Genomic DNA, 14217 nt, shown 5'->3' on the forward strand with positions numbered 1-14217 from the left:
AAAAACACAACCAATGGTTGAATGTCGAGTATCTAGATCTCCAACCCAATTTGAATCAGACCATCCAAGAAGAGTGCACCCTTGGCCATAGAAGATGCCAAAGTCCAAAGTACCACGCAAGTACCGAAGAACTCTTAGAGCACATTGCCAATGGTACTGACGGGGTTTGGGTGTGACAGAACTCAATAAACTGATTGCGAAACAAATGTCCAATGGGGAGTAGGTCAACCAAACCAAACAACCGACAAGAACCCGATACTGTCCCTGATCAATCCCTGGAGAAGCATCGCGTTGAGCATAACCCTTGGTAACCAACCTTGCCTAGTGCTTGTCCAAGCTGCCATCAGCTCGCAACTTCGTTCTGAAGATCCAACGCACACCAATCACCTTATGCTGCCTTGTGCCATTCCGTTCAATAGCATCCAGCGCTGCTTGCATAGCACGACGCCAAGGCTCTTGTGAAAGAGCCTCGTCCACAGGAGTGGGATCAAAAGGACCATGAATAATAGAGGACATAAGAGCATAGTTAACAAACATGTTGCCCTCATGAATTTGTTTCCCTGAAACTTTGGAAGATCGCTTGAGAGAACTAGGTGAAGGAGCAGAAGGAAGCTCACGTAACCCAGAATCACTAACTGTCTGAAAATACCATCCAGGCACAAATCTGCTCGAACTCGCTAGAGGAGTAGAGTCATCATCATCTGACTGAGAATCCATTGCTGGAGGTGTAACAGAAGCAAAGGGAGGAGGCGGAGGAAGAAGAAGCTAGCCGACCAGCAATCAATTGGTGCCTGCCAAATATCAATATGTGCCGGAGTCGCACCAACGGAACTTCGGAAGCAAGGGTGGGAGGGGTGGCATTGGCAGGTGTAACAAGCCAATCCCAGAGATCCACGCCACGCAAGGCTGATTTCATGGTCACCTTCCACAAAGTGAAGTTGTAGCCATCCAACTTTGCAGTTTCAGAGAACATATGAAGTGTAATACGGGGCAGCCATCAGAAAAGCTCAGGCTCAATCTTGGAAGAAAAACGCACAATCTCGGAAGAAGTGTCCACCACAGGTACCAGATGCCACCAATCCTCAAATCAGAACACCAACTTTTGCAAAGAACACCTGTAGGGGAGAAAACACAGCACAACAGATGCTGCTGCCCTGAAACAGAGCAGCCGACAGGTCTAAAGGGGGTCTCAAGAGTCAAACCGATGATGGAAGACCATGGGCTACTGATGAGAAGTGCCAGGAAGAAGCCAGCCGACCAGTAGCAGATCTGAGAAGAAAACGCAGAGAGGAAGGTGCTGAAAACTGAGGAGAATCTGGGGCAGCAGAGAAACGCTGACTGGGGCAGCAAAGGAACGCTGAACTGGGATGTCATGTGCACACATGTACATGCTTATCTCAGAGGCTAACCCTAAGGAGGTAACAAGATAAAGAAGATCAGAACAGAACCAAATTTTGGGCTTTGATACCATGAAAGAGTGCATAGAGCTGAAGCATACAAGCACTAGAGTGTGTTGAGTGAGTGCAAGAGAGAGAGAGATATGAAGCAACCATGCTGAATATACTGCACTAAAACAGTCCCAAGCAAGAGACATAAATAGTCTCATAAGTGAGGGAAGCAAAAGGAAGACTAGACTATGAAAAATGAAAGAGGTAAGCCGACCTATTTATAGGTAAATAGGGCTGGCTGACTGGACACCATGTAGCTGGCCGATTGGGCATGAAGCACCCAACCTGGGAAAAATGCCAGAAAAATATAGAAAAATAGGGTACCCAGCCCACAACCAAGGGCCATGAAAAGGGACCAAAGACGGACTCCAAATATGAGCAGAAATTGGGGATGAATGTGCTAACAAGATCTTAGTTTGCCATGTTGGGACGTTTGCCCTAGTAAACTTCTCAATGGACATGTTGCTCTTGTGTACCTCCATGCTGTAGGAAGCTATCAAGTGGTGCTGCCTCTGGTATGTATGTCTAGATACAATAGGGGACAACCCATAATGATGAAGCGGCAGCAAAGAGAAGTGCTTAGCTGTGTATGGACAGCCAGCAGAAAATGCAAGGCTTCATTATGTGTGCATAAGAAAAGCGCAGCAACATAGGGAGCACGAAAAAAACACAGAACTTTATCATGTGTGCACAAGAAAAACGCATCATGTTGTGGCCATAGTTGCATTCAAACGCGTTTGATACGCGAAGCAAACGTTTACAAACGTTTAAAAAAAAACGTTTGAAAAAAATTTCAAACGTGGACTTTTTTGGGGGTTTTTTTTAACGCTTCGTCGCCCATCGCATCTCTTGCGCCCCCGCCCACCGTCTCTCTCTATTTCGCCCCGCCCATCGTGTCAAGGGAGTCGAGCGTATCTCTCTTGCAAGTTGCGCCCACTCTCTCTCGAGTGACGAATCTGCCCGCCCATCGTGTCTTGAGTCTAGACTCTCTCGAGTCTCTCTCTTGCTCGACTGTGCAGGCACAGCAGGTTGAGGCAGCCCTGCACAGTGCACACAGCCGGGCAGCCCATCTCTCTCTCTTGCGTGATTGTGCAGGCACAGCAGGCTGAGGCAGCCCTGCACAGTGCACACAGCCCATCTCTCTCTCTTGCGTGACTGTGCAGGCACAGCAGGCTGAGTCAGCCCTGCACACAGTGCACACAGCCCATCGATTCTCGAGCAGCAGTCTTTCTCTACTGAAATTTGAAGGCCCAGCACTGCCACTCGCGAGCAAGCAGCAGCAAGCACCTTCCACTGGTGGGACTCAGCAGGTGGGAGTCGGGACTCGGGACGAATATACAGGTAAGTTGGTAACAGGGTTTTAACTTGTGCAAATGGGACGAAAGCGCAAAGCTGAATGGGAGCATGTGTCCATTTTGAAAACAACTGAAAAAGGCCAGACTACATGTAGATGCAAATATTGTGGGCACACTTGGGATGGTGGTCCATCGCGAATAAGGGCACATATTCTTGGTTTATCAGGTCATGGTGTGGGAAAATGTAATGCTGCACCCCAAAATGTAAAAGATGTATGTCGCAGATTGCATGTGGGTGGAGTGCAAGACTCCATGGCAAACATTGATGCATGCGTATCTGATTTGGGAGAGGCTTCTCATGGTAGTGTCGATGTACATGCATCAAATGTTGCAAGTGGTATTGGGCCTTCTAGCTCTCAACAGCACGTGAGCAGAAAGAAGGTGTCAAAGACACAGGGTGCTCTAGCTAAAGCTTGGGATGTACAAGCACGAAAAGAGGCAAACATTGCTCTTCGTCGCTTCTTCTATGCGGAAGATGTTCCTTTTTGGAAAGTTAGAAGCCCATATTTTCTTGACATGGTGAAGGCAATTGGGCAAGTTGGGCCAAGCTATAAGCCTCCCTCATATAACAGCTTGCGTACAAAAGAGCTTGTGGATGAAGTCAAATGCGTTGATCGTGACTTGCTAGACATTAGAGAAAAGTGGAAGAGATATGGATGCAGCATTGTTTGTGATGGATGGTCAGATGCAAGGCGCAGGCCAATTATCAATGTAATGGCTACATCCATATATGGGTCTGTTTTCATAAAAGCAGTTGATACAAGTGGGGAGTTCAAATCTGGCGAGTATATTTTTGGCATCTTGAAAGATGTAATCCTTGATATTGGCCCCGATTATGTAGTGCAGGTGTGTATGGATAATGCCTCAAATTGTTTGCGGGCTGGTGATTTGATCGAGCAAGAGTGGCCTAACATCTTCTTCACTAGATGCACTTGTCATTGTTTGGATCTATTGTTGGAAGATATTGGCAAAGCTTCAATGGATTGCTCCTATTTTGGCTCAAGCAAATCTAATTGTGACATTTGTTACACGGAAGCACACAATCTTGGCTTTGTATCGTCAATTTAGTAAAAAGGAATTATTGAAGCCATCGATGACGCGCTTTGCTTACTCTTTTATAATGCTGGTGAATTTATTGGATGACAGATGCTACAATGGGTTGCGTCGTATGGTTGTTAGTGAAGCTTGGACAAGGAAAAAGGTCTCACGTACCGTGAAAGGCTTGGATGTGGCTAACATTATATTGGGTGCAAGCTTTTGGCAGGAGGCTAAAGTGATTGTGAAAATTTGTGCACCTATTTTAAAGATCCTTCGTCTTGCAGATAGAGAAGGCGCCACCATGGGTCTCATGTATGAGATGACAGATCGCATGGTTGAGAAGCTGCAGGTTGTAGGAGGAGTGGATGCAAATAAACTGCAAGACATTAAGAATCTTAGTGTGGATAGGTGGGATATGATGCATTCACCTTTACATGCTGCAGCCTATGTTTTGCATCCTATTTGGAGAGCTAAGAATCCTGGTGGTGACAGAGAGGTGCATGAAGGTTGGATGACTGTCATGGAGAGATATACAAAATATGATGTGGATATGCAAGGTGTTCTATGTGATGAACTTGACACTTATAAGTCCGAAGCAGGTGCATTTGCTCGTGCTGTGGCTAGAGATGAGAAAAGAATGCATCAAGCTGTCAAATGGTGGGAAACATTTGGGGCCCAGACACCCAAATTGCAACAGCTGGCTATAAGGGTGCTCTCACAAGGGACTTGTGCCTCCCCATGTGAGAGAAATTGGAGCACATTCTCTCTTATCCAAACAAAGAGAAGGAACAAGTTGCTTCCAAAAAGAACAGAGCATCTTGTATACATTCACACCAACCTTCGCCTTATCAACAAGATCAAGCAAGGAGGCTACGAAAAGATGGAGGTCACATTGGAAATGATTAACAAGGAGAATGATGATGATAGATTTCTTGCATTGCAAGAGACACAAGAAGAGGAGCAAGAGGATGTTGTAGCCTCATTATCGCATACGGGGGCAAGCAGAAGTGATATCGTTGGCACCAGTTTCCTTGGTGAGCATGATCATGATGATGATGATGATGATGATGATGATGACGATGATGATGATGATGAGGAGGAGGAGGAGGAAGAAGGGGAGGATGACTCTATTTCAGAGAATGATCTATCATGATTCATTTAGGTGAAGACTCGCGTAGAGTCTAGTTTGTATGAGTCATGACCATCTCCCCTTCCTTCCTTGTTGTTTAGTTCTGTAGTTGCCAGGGCACTTTTTACCTTCTTTAGGAGGGGTTTTTTCCCCTGGCTTTATCATTTTGTATCAGCTGGCTTTTGTTCTCTAGAGTCTAGACTCTACACTAGTCACTCTAGAGTCTACACTGCAGTTTGAACTTTGCGCAGTGCACAATGCGCATTTCAATTTTCAATTTTCATTTGCTTCAATTCAATTGCTAGTTTTGAGGTGCTTCATGTTATGATGTTTTAATGCTCAAGTAAATATGGATTTGTTTAAAAAATGCTAAAAAATTAGGGTTGCGTTTGATTCAGGTCAAGGGTTTGAATCAAACTCGTATCATACTTTCATACTCGTTCGCGTTTGACGTTTGATTGACGTTTGAAAAAACTATGGTTGTGGCTCAGTCCATTAAAAAAACAGCAGGCAAAGGTGGTGGCAACATAGGTTGTCACGTTACAAGCAGTGCCATGGCTAATCCCAAATCTGGATTCTGAATCCCTCATTAGGCAGCTTTAGGTGCATTTAGGGCATGTAGCATCCAGTTGGCAGCATCTAAGCACAGTCGGCAACATCTCATGATCAATCGGTGGTAGTTATGACCACATGTGTGAAGTGACAACATTTTATTTGACATTTTACTCAGTCGTGGGATCAAATACAGGCCGACAGCAATAGAAGGTGGTCGACCAGCAGCAAATCATCATATATATAGAAGCATAGTTTTTTCAAACGTCAATCAAACGTCAAACGCGAACGAGTATGAAAGTATGATACGAGTTTGATTCAAACCCTTGACCTGAATCAAACGCAACCCTAATTTTTTAGCATTTTTTAAACAAATCCGTATTTACTTGAACATTAAAACATCATAACATGAAGCACCTCAAAACTAGCAATTGAATTGAAGCAAATGAAAATTTGAAAATTGAAATGCGCATTGTGCACTGCGCAAAGTTCAAACTGCAGTGTAGACTCTAGAGTGACTAGTGTAGAGTCTAGACTCTAGAGAACAAAAGCCAGCTGATACAAAATGATAAAGCCAGGGGAAAAAACCCCTCCTAAAGAAGGTAAAAAGTGCCCTGGCAACTACAGAACTAAACAACAAGGAAGGAAGGGGAGATGGTCATGACTCATACAAACTAGACTCTACGCGAGTCTTCACCTAAATGAATCATGATAGATCATTCTCTGAAATAGAGTCATCCTCCCCTTCTTCCTCCTCCTCCTCCTCATCATCATCATCATCGTCATCATCATCATCATCATCATCATCATCATGATCATGCTCACCAAGGGAACTGGTGCCAACGATATCACTTCTGCTTGCCCCCGTATGCGATAATGAGGCTACAACATCCTCTTGCTCCTCTTCTTGTGTCTCTTGCAATGCAAGAAATCTATCATCATCATTCTCCTTGTTAATCATTTCCAATGTGACCTCCATCTTTTCGTAGCCTCCTTGCTTGATCTTGTTGATAAGGCGAAGGTTGGTGTGAATGTATACAAGATGCTCTGTTCTTTTTGGAAGCAACTTGTTCCTTCTCTTTGTTTGGATAAGAGAGAATGTGCTCCAATTTCTCTCACATGGGGAGGCACAAGTCCCTTGTGAGAGCACCCTTATAGCCAGCTGTTGCAATTTGGGTGTCTGGGCCCCAAATGTTTCCCACCATTTGACAGCTTGATGCATTCTTTTCTCATCTCTAGCCACAGCACGAGCAAATGCACCTGCTTCGGACTTATAAGTGTCAAGTTCATCACATAGAACACCTTGCATATCCACATCATATTTTGTATATCTCTCCATGACAGTCATCCAACCTTCATGCACCTCTCTGTCACCACCAGGATTCTTAGCTCTCCAAATAGGATGCAAAACATAGGCTGCAGCATGTAAAGGTGAATGCATCATATCCCACCTATCCACACTAAGATTCTTAATGTCTTGCAGTTTATTTGCATCCACTCCTCCTACAACCTGCAGCTTCTCAACCATGCGATCTGTCATCTCATACATGAGACCCATGGTGGCGCCTTCTCTATCTGCAAGACGAAGGATCTTTAAAATAGGTGCACAAATTTTCACAATCACTTTAGCCTCCTGCCAAAAGCTTGCACCCAATATAATGTTAGCCACATCCAAGCCTTTCACGGTACGTGAGACCTTTTTCCTTGTCCAAGCTTCACTAACAACCATACGACGCAACCCATTGTAGCATCTGTCATCCAATAAATTCACCAGCATTATAAAAGAGTAAGCAAAGCGCGTCATCGATGGCTTCAATAATTCCTTTTTACTAAATTGACGATACAAAGCCAAGATTGTGTGCTTCCGTGTAACAAATGTCACAATTAGATTTGCTTGAGCCAAAATAGGAGCAATCCATTGAAGCTTTGCCAATATCTTCCAACAATAGATCCAAACAATGACAAGTGCATCTAGTGAAGAAGATGTTAGGCCACTCTTGCTCGATCAAATCACCAGCCCGCAAACAATTTGAGGCATTATCCATACACACCTGCACTACATAATCGGGGCCAATATCAAGGATTACATCTTTCAAGATGCCAAAAATATACTCGCCAGATTTGAACTCCCCACTTGTATCAACTGCTTTTATGAAAACAGACCCATATATGGATGTAGCCATTACATTGATAATTGGCCTGCGCCTTGCATCTGACCATCCATCACAAACAATGCTGCATCCATATCTCTTCCACTTTTCTCTAATGTCTAGCAAGTCACGATCAACGCATTTGACTTCATCCACAAGCTCTTTTGTACGCAAGCTGTTATATGAGGGAGGCTTATAGCTTGGCCCAACTTGCCCAATTGCCTTCACCATGTCAAGAAAATATGGGCTTCTAACTTTCCAAAAAGGAACATCTTCCGCATAGAAGAAGCGACGAAGAGCAATGTTTGCCTCTTTTCGTGCTTGTACATCCCAAGCTTTAGCTAGAGCACCCTGTGTCTTTGACACCTTCTTTCTGCTCACGTGCTGTTGAGAGCTAGAAGGCCCAATACCACTTGCAACATTTGATGCATGTACATCGACACTACCATGAGAAGCCTCTCCCAAATCAGATACGCATGCATCAATGTTTGCCATGGAGTCTTGCACTCCACCCACATGCAATCTGCGACATACATCTTTTACATTTTGGGGTGCAGCATTACATTTTCCCACACCATGACCTGATAAACCAAGAATATGTGCCCTTATTCGCGATGGACCACCATCCCAAGTGTGCCCACAATATTTGCATCTACATGTAGTCTGGCCTTTTTCAGTTGTTTTCAAAATGGACACATGCTCCCATTCAGCTTTGCGCTTTCGTCCCATTTGCACAAGTTAAAACCCTGTTACCAACTTACCTGTATATTCGTCCCGAGTCCCGACTCCCACCTGCTGAGTCCCACCAGTGGAAGGTGCTTGCTGCTGCTTGCTGGCGAGTGGCAGTGCTGGGCCTTCAAATTTCAGTAGAGAAAGATTGCTGCTCGAGAATCGATGGGCTGTGTGCACTGTGTGCAGGGCTGACTCAGCCTGCTGTGCCTGCACAGTCACGCAAGAGAGAGAGATGGGCTGTGTGCACTGTGCAGGGCTGCCTCAGCCTGCTGTGCCTGCACAATCACGCAAGAGAGAGAGATGGGCTGCCCGGCTGTGTGCACTGTGCAGGGCTGCCTCAACCTGCTGTGCCTGCACAGTCGAGCAAGAGAGAGACTCGAGAGAGTCTAGACTCAAGACACGATGGGCGGGCAGATTCGTCACTCGAGAGAGAGTGGGCGCAACTTGCAAGAGAGATACGCTCGACTCCCTTGACACGATGGGCGGGGCGAAATAGAGAGAGACGGTGGGCGGGGGCGCAAGAGATGCGATGGGCGACGAAGCGTTAAAAAAAACCCCCAAAAAAGTCCACGTTTGAAATTTTTTTCAAACGTTTTTTTTTAAAACGTTTGTAAACGTTTGCTTCGCGTATCAAACGCGTTTGAATGCAACTATGTATAGAAGTAGCATCTTTTGCATCAAATCGTCTATCTCTCTCTTGGAGTTGGATCATGTATAGGCAATAGAGGCTGTGATTAACTGCATGAAGGCTTCCACTATGTTACATTGGTATCAGAGCATCAGGTGCAGCCACATCACCAAGCATTGCAAGTCCCACAGCTTCACGTCAGAATATGTAAAGTTCCCATATCTGGACTAGTAGTCATGCCTTGACTAATAGCGACTCCCACGCTACCGTCACTGTGCAAGGACCGACCTAGGGGCTGTTGGAGTATGCACATGCGGAAGCATAGACGAGAGAGAGAAGGAAAGATATATTAATGTCTACAAGAGGCCAAAGTGGCCTATGAGACAAAAGTACCAATACATCCAAAACTCAAGGAAACTAAATGTCCCGAGTAGAAAATGAACAGCATAAACTGAAAAACAACTAGCTATAACATGTGGCCAAAGAGGAACTAGTGGCCTGATACAATTGCCAGAAAAAGGCATATCTGATAAAAGTGTGGATCTGGCGTCATGCCAATATCGCCTATATCCTCTGATAATGTCTTGGTTGGGGCCACGGCCCAGCGGGTCGTGGACGCCGTGCTCTACATAGCCCTCTAGTTTTGTCCAGGGTGACTCCTGGAGGTGGTTGTTTGGGCCCAGTCGACTTGTGGTCAACGGTGAACGGGGGTCACTGCTGCTCTGAAGAAGTTGGTAAGGGTGCGCTGGCTTGTGTCTTGGACATGTCCCTGTTCATGTGGTACTGATGATTTACTCTTGATCATGCGGGAGATCATCATCACTAGTGGTCTCTCCATTTGCTCCCACCAGTCACATGGGACGCGAAATGGGGACGGGGAATGGGGACGGAAAAGATTGAGAATGGCCATTCCTATGTGACTATAGAGTGACATGGGACGGGAATGGGAACGGGAAGATGCTGCCATCCCCAACATTCCCAAGCCTAAAAATGCCCATTCCCTGTGACTATGGAGCCTCCCACCCATCATAAAGCTCTTCCTCCATTCGAGGCTGGCTGCTCTGCTGTAGATCCACTCCTCCGCCTGTGATAGAGACTTGGCCCTCAGATGGGAACACCATACAAAAGTGTTGGTGTAACCAACGTGTCAAATAACCAGAGCTTTGTCTGAGGCTCATGAAACTGGATGTGTGCACGTTGGCTCTCCAAGGCTTCGAGTGCAGCATATCCTCTAGTCAATCTGTCCTCCACCGCCCTCCTCGTGGTAAAGCGCGGTCCAGCAAAAGTGACCCCCAGGTAGACATATCTCCTGACTCTCTGTACTCATATCTCCTGACTCTCTGTACTGTCTCCCCACCATAGGTGAACTTAGGCAACCGGTCGGCCCAATGCTGAGAGGTGTTAAACACCATTACCTTGGTCTTCCCAAGGTTTCACTGAAAGGTCCCTAACCTGGCAGAAGGTCCATAATGCATATAGTGTCTCTGCAGCCCCTCTGGTGTATCTAAGATAAGTACAATGTCGTCGGCATAGAGCAACAGAGAGATCAACACTCCTCCCAAGCTAGCTCCAGGTCCTCCTAGTCTGTCAATGTAGTCGGAGATCTCATCAATGTATAGCCCGAAGAGTGTGGGTGATAGTGGGAAACCCTGCTTCACCCCAATAGTGCTGGTGATCTCCTCTGACATCCCTCCGGAAGCCTGGACCCGGCCTCTGACTGACTCATACAATGCTAAGACTCCCCATCTCATCTCAGCGGGCACCCCCCATATCCTGTAGCCTTTGCATCAGCCTCCCTTGTGGTACCGTGTCAAAGGCCTTGTGGAAATCCACAAAGCAACAATATACTCTCCTCCCATGAGCTTTGCCCTCCTCGATGATGGCCCGAAGTGTGAAGATGTGATCTAGGGTAGAGTATCCCCTCCTGAACCCCGCCTGTCCATGTGCTCGATGCTGATGTGTCTCTGCCCATTTTCTCAACTCATGCTTTAGTACCGATCTGAAACCAGAAACCAAAGTGCGGTAGACTAGCAGTCACCAAATACAATTGTAGTCCAGCTAATAAACAAATAAACAGGAGCTAGAGTGCTCCCAAACAAGAAAGAGAACGACACCTGTTGGCCCCAAAGGTTGGTGCCCCTTTTAGTATTTCTTTATTCAATTTCAATGGAAAAGATTTAGATGATTACAACATGGCCATTCATGGCTTGTATGTCTGCAAGTCCAATCTGCCAAACCTCAGGACCTCTTAGCATAGAGGTTATATAGCCTTAAGCAACCTCACACGCTTTTTCCTACAGCAAAACTGTCGCCATATATATATATATATATATATATATATATATATATATATATATATATATGTATGTATGTATGTATGTATGTATGTATGTATGTATATATATGTATATATATATATATACATATATAGTTTTGCTGTAGGAAAAAGCGTGTGAGATATATATATATATATATATATATATGGCGACAGTTTTGATGTAGGAAAAAGCGTGTGAGGCTAGAGAGAGAGAGAGAGAGAGAGAGAGAGAGAGAGAGAGAGAGCAATACTCCTACGCTGCCTGTAGCACCAGTCGATTCCTCCTCTTCACAGGCTGTTTTTCCACACCAGATTCATGCGCAGGCCTTCAGCCCCTCACTTCTCCAAAAAGCAAGAAAGAGATAGAGAGAGGGAGGCGTGTACTCCAAAAGTGGAGTAGCCCCCAGCCCCCCCCCCCCCCCCCCTAAATATCCTAGGGGCCACTTATGGTTTTTAAAACCTTCCTAGGGGCCACCCAAGGTTATAAACCTTATGAACTTTAATCCCTTGGTCCACCTTCACACTTGGGGTTGTCCACACATGGGTTAATAAACCTTAGCCCCAAGTATGAATCTTTAAAATATTTATCTTGCTCACCGACCACCATGCTCACACTTATGCTGCACCCATTTCATAGGGTCATGACATACCCCCCTCTTGAAAAATGGCAAGCGTCCTCAATTGCAATCTGGTGATATAGCAAGACATCCAAAGCGGAACCACACTGATAACAAAGGCTGCCCAATACAGTAAGATATCAGCTATGTGATCCAACTAAAAGTGAAATGTACAATATGGCAAGATCAGCGTCCCAATCTCTCTAAGCCATGCATATGTAACAACATTCACTGCAAACCAATGGTGTAGTAATAGTCCAAGTTGTATACCACTATGAACCATACACAACCACAACATCCAATGTGACTAGTACACATATATCATAGAAGTCCCATAAGCAGATGTACCGTCAGCTTTAGTACCTTCGGGTAAGACAAAAACTGCACCAAGCGACCTCTAGATGTCATCTGAGCCTGTCTGTATCAAGGGAGCAGAGGTGCTACTCCCCTCATGAGCATCAGGCAATGCTCCAGACCCATGCTCTGTTGAACCTGAATGAGCCATAGCAAGAGTCGGCTCCAACTCAAAGGCATGGAGATAAAGCTGCAATACCTGAGGTGAATCTGCTGAGTCACCCTCCTCCATCCACTTCGCATCCATCGGTGAATAGTTCTTGAACTTCACAAGATAGCGACGGGAAACTTTACCTCGTACCTTTCTTTCCTTATGTGCCAGTATCTGCTCTAGAATAAGAACCTCATCAAGTTCCTCAACTTTCGGCTGAGCCTCATCTGATACATCCTTAGGCACATGCCCACGGAAAGGTCTAAGTAGACTCACACGAAATGCATTGTGAATCCTCCAGTGATTTGGTAGCTACAAACAATAGGCTACCGCACCAATCTTTTCCAATACTTGAAAAGGTCCATAATAGGGCATGCTCAACTTAGGGAATACGCGCTCTTTACCCTTCATCTTTTTGAAGGTCCATAATAGGGCATGCTCAACTTAGGGAATACGCGCTCTTTACCCTTCATCTTTTTGAGCCTAGCTTTCTCAAATCGCAAAAGAACCCAATCACCCAATGCAAAGTCTAATGCACGTATGTGACGGTCTGCTGCTTTCTTTTGCTTTTGTTGAGTCTTTTGGAGTGCCATCTTAACTCTCCTATAAGCTTCATCCATGTTCTCCACATACTGGTCAGCCTCAAATATCTTATCCTTTGTGTGCAAAATGGGTGGTACCTTCTTCCATCCTTCCCTCCTTCCACAATCTCAAAAGGCGCCTTGCCCGTCGAGGTATGGATGGTGTTGTTATAAGCAAACTCCAAAGGAAGATACTTTTCCCATTGTTGCTTGTGCTCTGACACATAACACTTGAGAAGATCTAACACTGTGGAATTAGCCTCTTCCGATTGCCCATCTGTCTGCGGAACCTTGAAACCGGCCTCTGGTAGAAACCAAAGTGCGGTAGACTAGCAATCACCAAATCCAATTGTAGTCCAACTAATAAACAAATAAACAGGAGCTAGAGTGCTCCAAAACAAGAAAGAGAATGACACCTGTTGGCCGGCGCCCCTTTCGGTATTTCTTTATTCAATTTCAATGGAAAAGATTTAGATGATTACAACATGGCCAATCATGGCTCGTAAGTCTGCAAGTCCAATCTGCCAAACCTCAGGACCTCTTAGCATAGAGGTTATACAGCCTTGTGTCCCAAGAACACCACACTGATATCTCCTCTAATCTACTAAGTTTGTACATCCATGAGGCCTTAGAAATGCATCTGATTGAACCATGCACATAGCCATAAACTCAGCCATGAAAACAGTCCACAAACTCATCCAAATCAGCCCACAATCTTGTCCTGTTTCCACCCTTTGAACTGCCAAACCCTTCCTCTCACAAAGGGCCAGAGAGAACCACTCTGGAATAGTCACGAGCCAATGAAAAGAGAGACTCCATAAGACAACACCTGCAGTCCCACTTACTCACAAAGAGAGAGAGAAACTTACAGTCTTTATGCCACCTTCCTCCAGAGAGAGAAAGAGAAGTGAATCGTCAACTGAGTCGCCTACAGTCAGCCTGTTTGCTTCCAGCTTTCCAAGCAAGAGAGAGAGAGAGAGAGTAATAGCAATTCAGCTTCTGCGCGCCGCCTGCAAGCAGCCCGCCGCTGTCTGTGCACTGACTGAAAACAGTCCGCCGCCCCTACTGCCTCTCCTATGCGCTGCCTGCAGTCCGCCTGTATGCTGCTGCCCCTGCTCCTCTGTCCAGTCCGTGAGCAGCCTCACACGCTTTTTCCTGCAGCAAA

The 14217-nt window shown here is 45.6% G+C and overlaps 1 protein-coding gene and 2 pseudogenes across 2 annotated transcripts in view; 2 read left to right on the forward strand and 1 right to left on the reverse strand.

Annotated features, from left to right (window-relative positions):
* The window catches only part of TRM11 (tRNA modification 11 protein), a 140327-nt gene that overhangs the window by 6490 nt on the left and 119620 nt on the right, over positions 1 to 14217 (forward strand). The window lies entirely within an intron of this gene.
* Positions 2256 to 5163, forward strand: LOC147614290 (uncharacterized; annotated as a pseudogene).
* LOC147614291 (uncharacterized) lies at positions 5984 to 8541 on the reverse strand (annotated as a pseudogene).

Source organism: Cibotium barometz, chromosome 42 (assembly GCF_041138505.1).
Source record: "Cibotium barometz isolate CiBa-2024 chromosome 42, ASM4113850v1, whole genome shotgun sequence".
NCBI classification, from domain to species: domain Eukaryota; kingdom Viridiplantae; phylum Streptophyta; class Polypodiopsida; order Cyatheales; family Cibotiaceae; genus Cibotium; species Cibotium barometz.